Source organism: Ochlerotatus camptorhynchus, unplaced genomic scaffold (assembly GCF_037179485.1).
Source record: "Ochlerotatus camptorhynchus isolate MF236.1 unplaced genomic scaffold, CSIRO-AGI_Acam_v1.1 ptg000142l, whole genome shotgun sequence".
Taxonomy (NCBI): Eukaryota; Metazoa; Arthropoda; class Insecta; order Diptera; family Culicidae; genus Ochlerotatus; species Ochlerotatus camptorhynchus.
The window spans coordinates 1830718-1836717 of record NW_027040632.1 but is presented as its reverse complement, the minus strand read 5'-3'; positions in this window follow the sequence as shown (position 1 = coordinate 1836717).

Sequence of the window (6000 nt, the reverse complement as noted above, 5' to 3'; positions counted from 1 at the left end):
CGGTAAGGTCAAGATATGGTTCGCGTTTATGCGGGTAGCAAAACGATATAGTGGTTCTCAGAATTTCGTAAACATTGTTAGTTTTGCTCCTTTTCGCAAAATGTTAGACCCGTATATCTTATTTTGTCATTAGGGTGGTCCAAAAAATCGATTTACTTCGATTTTTTTTTCAAAATAGACTTTAAAAAAAAAAAATATAAGTTTTGAACCACTGGGCCGATTTGAAATGCCCAAATATCCTCGATATTTACCTGGAATTCTCGGAACTTCCCTAAAGTTCTTGCAATTTTCCTGATAATCGTGGAACTGCCCTGAGCTCCTAGAACTGCCTGTTTTCTTAATTCCTGTACCTTCAATAATTCGCTGATGATTGTTGTAGCCTTGTGGTCACAAGGCTCCACGTTATGTTAGTGTTGATGCCGTTATCATTGCAAATCTTACATTTCCCATCCCGAAAGAGTTAAGAGCTGGTTAAGAGTTAAGAGGAAAGTAGGGTGATAGCTAATGCAGCCAATTATGGAAATTTCTGTAAAAAATTATTTACAGAAAGTCAGAATTTTCTGCAATTCGATTCTAGGGGGTTTCACATACAAATCCAGCAACCACCTGCTGTTTGGTTTCTTACGGTTGGAAATTCTTCACCCTCACAGCCAGAATCGAAATCGCCAGCTACCACCATCCGGCCGGTCTAAATACAACACGTATCTAAAGTCTAACCCAAGCTCGTGATGCTCGAAAAATTCAAGATGTTCCACCACCACCAGACCCGTACAATAAACCTTCTTCTGCTTCGGCGCGCGGAACTAAATTACACATTTTCTGACTGTGCTTTTTTTTTGCCTTCCCATGCTTCGAGAGCCGGCTGGAAGTTCCCTGGAAATTTTCTTCCCTACTCCTCTTCGTGGAGAGGAACTTCCATTCTAGAGCATCCTCCCTCACTGCAGCGAACGAGGAGAACAAAATTCTTCATGCTAGAAGAAAATAGTAATAATAAACTAATTTACTGTACCGTGAAGAGGGGCACTGAGCCGTGAAGAGAAGAGACTTCCAGCGGGGTACCTCGTGTGGCCAAAGTCAAGTTCTGTTCCGCGAGTTGCTAGTTCTAATAGTCTCCCTCTCTTGGAAGCCCCTGCTCATCTGCCGCGCGACTGACTCCGTTGATGATGATTTGGCTGCCACGTTCTGGTTCCTTGCGTTCCGGACCGAGATTACCACCGAGCACACCACCAAGAAGCAGCAATATGGCACAGGTGGTTGTTGCTTAGAGAACAGGAACACCGAGGGAAAAAAAATCTATGAAGAGAGAGAAAGGCACTTTTTCGCGGCTGATGCGCTGTCGAATAAATCACTTGGCTGCGCTCATACGATACAGCTCACGTATGTGAAATTGTAGCTGAAAATCGCATTATCATTACTTCTAGTCGAGTATTTAATTGCCGGCTCGGGTAACAACCTCAAGTCGAACGATGGGATGGGTTAAAGGGGCGACAGCCGCAGCAGTAGCAGAACGAGACGGGGTTGTAATTGTGGTAGAAGTTTAAGTATGAATTTGTCACATAGGCTATTATGTCATGTTCATCACGGTTCGGATGAAACAGTTACAGTTTAGCAGCAGGAATTAAGTGACTTACCTATAAGACAAGCTTGAAACAGTGCTCAAACAATCTTAATGTAATCAGAAATGTTCTGTCATAGCCAAACAGACGTAAAGCATTGGCTATTTGTCATAGTAAGAAGTCTGTTCAACAGATGGCGGTAGTATTCAAACGTCAAATGTCTACACACGAAGATTGAAGTACTCAAATTTAAATAATAGATTTACCCATATTTTAAGTTCATCGCACAGAGCTACTTGGTAAAATTTATTAGGATTTTATTTTTACAAATTAAATAAGGGAAAACTAAATTTACCCTAATTTTAATTAGTCGTTAATTGTAGTAAAAATTACTTAGAATTGATTAGAAATTAATTAATATTGATGAAGTAAACCCTAACTCACACAAATTCACCATTGTTTTCCGTTCATGATTTGGGTACCAGCTTAACCCATATTCTGGGTTTTTCTAACACGCAATATTAATTTGATGATCAAGCTCGAATTTTGTTGATTTGAACATCAAAAAACATTAATTTGTTAAAATATACAAGTTATACCGTAATCTGACCGTTTTTTAGTTTGAACAAAGGCTAATCCGCAAGCCGTGCGAACTAAAAGTAGCTCAAACGTCATTTAGGACATGGAATGGAGAAAAGCGAAATGGAACGTTGCGAAACGGAACGCAGAATCAAAACAAAATAGCAAATAAGGCTACCAGAAAGTCGCTTTTCTGATGGTCGTAGAAGTTCAGATTAAAAACGAATCCCGTTAATATGCACGAAGTGTTGTTCAGATTACCGGGGTCCACGGTACTATTTGAATTTCTGTGAATATTTGTGAGAGCTCCCTCCAAAGGCGCGCCCCTTTGTCAGTCAAAATTGGATTTCTTAGCAACGAAATAAAGCAATGACATCGATAAAGACCATGCATCTTAACCACTTCAAACTAGGGAACAACGAATAGAAGACTAGGAATCACATAGATGAAAACTTACTAACTATTTTTTTCCTTGTTTCAAGATCATCCTCGGTGGACAAAGCCGAGTCTTGTCACTATCAACAAGGCATAAAAAGTAACAAGGTCTAAGATGTGTTCCTTTGTTCCCCTAGTTTGAAATAGTCAGGACTAGAAATCGGTGGTAGATCTTACGGGATGTACCACCCATGTTGCGGTGATCTACCCAAGTTGCGGTGTTTCCGTAGGTTACCTCAACCTTTCATAACATTCCTCAAATATGTGGAACTTGCCTGAAGCTCACGGAACTTTTTATTTTTTATTTTTTCGACACTTACCTAAAGTTCTAGACATGAACAGGAATTCTCTAAACATTGCTGAAATCTAAGAATATCCAAGGAGTTTTCTGAACTTCCTGAAAATAAAGGAATAGTTAAAGAAGTACTCGGACTTTGCAGAACATTCTATACATTTCAGAGCTTTTCTTAAGCTACGAGAACTTTTCTGAAGATCTTGATTTTCTGAAAACTTCCCAGAACAAGCGAGAGCTCCCACAATTTCCTGAAACTTCTTTAAAAATCCCAAAACTTCCCAGAAAATTCGAAAACTTCTCAAAACTATTAAAAAATTATTAGAGAACTTTCCAGAAGTTGCAGTAACTACTCAGAAGTTTTGGGAACGGAACAGAAGTTCCGAGGACTTTCCATAAATTTCGAGAACTTCACTGAAGATCCAACGACTTTTCAGAAGTTCTATGTACTTCTCACTAATTCCGAGTTCTACTAGATCTAGATCTTCTAGATCTCGGTACGTCCAAGAAATTCCATAACGTCCATAAGTCCACGTCCATAAGTTCCGAGAATTTCTCAGAAGATCTGAGAAAAATCCGTGCATTTGCAACTAATTCCGAAAACTTCCCAAAAATTTCGAAAGCTTTCAAGAAGTTTCATAAACTTTCCAGAAAATTCAAGAAGTTCGTAGAGTTTCCGAGAACTTCCCAAAAATTCCTATAACTTTCCAAAGATTCCGAAAATTTCCCAGAAGATCTCAGAAGTTCTCAGAAATTCTAAAAACTTCTTAACAGATCCGAGTACTTCCCAGAATTTTTGATAGCTTCCTATAAGTTCTGAGAATTTCTCAGAAGATCTGAAAATTTTCCAAAACAATCCGTGCATTTACATCAAATTCCGAAAACTTCCCAAAAATTCTGAGAGCTTTCCAGAAATTCCAGAAATTTTCCAGACAATTCAAGAAATTCAGAGAATTCTCCAGAGTTTCCGAGAACTTCCCAGAATTTCTTAGAACTTTCCAAAGATTCCGAGAACTTCCCAGAAGATCTCAGAATTTCCCAGAAATTATAAAAAACTTATCAAGGATCTGAGTACTTCCCAGACACTCTGGGAGATATCCAGAATTTTCGAGAGCTTTCCATAAGCTCCGAGCACTTCTCAGTAGATCTGAGAACTTCAAAAAAAAAATCCGTGCATTTACATCAAATTCCGAAAACTTCTCAAAAATTCCGAGAACTTTCCAGAAGTTCCATAAATTATCCTGAAGATTCAAGAACTTTGCAAAAATTCCACGAACTTCCTAGAGATTCCGAGAACTTCCCAGAAAAACAGCGCCGGTGGTGTAGTGGTAAGCGTGATTACCTCTCAACCCAGCAGGCCTGGGTTCAATCCCAGTCGGCGCCGCCGGGATGTTCTGAGGCATAACATCTCTGATCACGCCTTCCTTCGGATGGGAAGTAAAGCCGTTGGTCCCCGGTTCATGAGTTGATGGGTCGATAGGTAGGGTCCAGATGTAGGAGCTGCCTTCCTGGCACGTCGGTAGCATTGGTGCTCAGCACGGAAAACAAGATCGACGGAAAAAACAAACCAAAGGAAAAAAAAAAACTTCCCAGAAATTCCTAGAACTTTCCACAGATTCCTAGAATTCCCCAGAAGATCTCAGAACATCTCAGAAAATCTAAAAACTTCCTTAGAGATCCAAATAATTCCCAGAAATTATGACAGCTTTCCAGAAAATTTGAGAGCATCCCATAAGTTCTGAGAATCTCTCAGAGGATCTGAGAAGTTCCCAAAACAATCCGTTCATTTACATCAAATTCCAAAAACTTCCCAAAAATTCCGAAAGCTTTTCAGAAATTCCAAAAACTTCCCAAAAATTCCGAGAGCTTTCCAGCAATTCCAGAAGTTTCCCAGAAGATTGAAAAACTTCGCAAAAATTCCGAACTTTCCAAAGATTACGAGAATTTCCCAGAAGATCTCAGAATTTCTCAGAAATTATTAAAACTTCCTAAAAGATCTGAGTACTTCCCAGAGATTCTGGGAGCTATCCAGAATTTTCGAGAGCTGTCCATAAGTTCCGAGAATTTCTCAGAAGCTCTGAGAACTTTCAAAAAAATCTGTGCATTTGCAACAAATTCCAAAAACTTCCTAAAACTTCTGAGAGCTTTCCAGAAGTTCCATAAACTTTCCAGAAGATTCAAGAACTTTCCAAAAAATCCACAAACTTCCCAGAGATTCCGAAAAATTCCATAAACTTTTCAGAAGATTCAAGAACGTCCCAGAAATTCTGAAAGCTTCTGAGAAGACCCTCGAACGTCCCAGAAATTCCCAGAAAATTCCAAAAAATCCTAGAATTTCTTTCTCAGAACTTTTCAAAAATTCCGAGAGCTTTCCAGGAATTCCATTAATTTTCCAGACGATTCAAGAACTTCACAGAAATTCCGAGAATTTTCCAGAGTTTCCGAGAACTTCCCAGAATTTCCTAAAACTTTCCAAAGATTCCGAGAATTTCCTAGAAGATCTCAGAATTCCTCAGAAATTATAAAAACTTCTCAAGGATCTGAGTACTTCGCAGACATTCTGGGAGCCATCCATAATTTTCGAGAGTTTTCCATAAGTTCCGAGAATTTCTCAGAAGATCTGAGAACTTAAAAAAAAATCCGTGCATTTGCAACTAATTCCGAAACCTTCCCAAAAATTCTGAGAGCTTTCCAGAAGTTCCATAAATTATCCAGAAGATTCAAGAACCTCGCAAAAATTCCACGAACTTCCCACAGATTCCGAAAAATTTCATAAACTTTTCAGAAGGTTCAAGTACGCCTCAGATATTCTGAAAGCTTTCCAGAAGACCCTAGAACATCCCAGCAATTCCAAGAACTTTCCAAAACATCCGAGAATTTCTTTCTCAGAACATCTCAGAAATTATATAAACAGAAGAACCGAGTATTTCTTAGAAATGTTAAGAGCTTCCCAGAATTCTCGAGAGTTCCCCATAAGTTCCGGGAATTTCTCAGAAGATCTGAGAACTTAAAAAAAATCCGTGCATTTGAAACAAATTCCGCAAACTTCCCAAAAATTCCGCGAGCTTTCCAGAAGTTCCATAAACTATCCAGAAGATTCAAGAACTTTGCAGAAATTCCGTGACCTTTGCAGAGTTT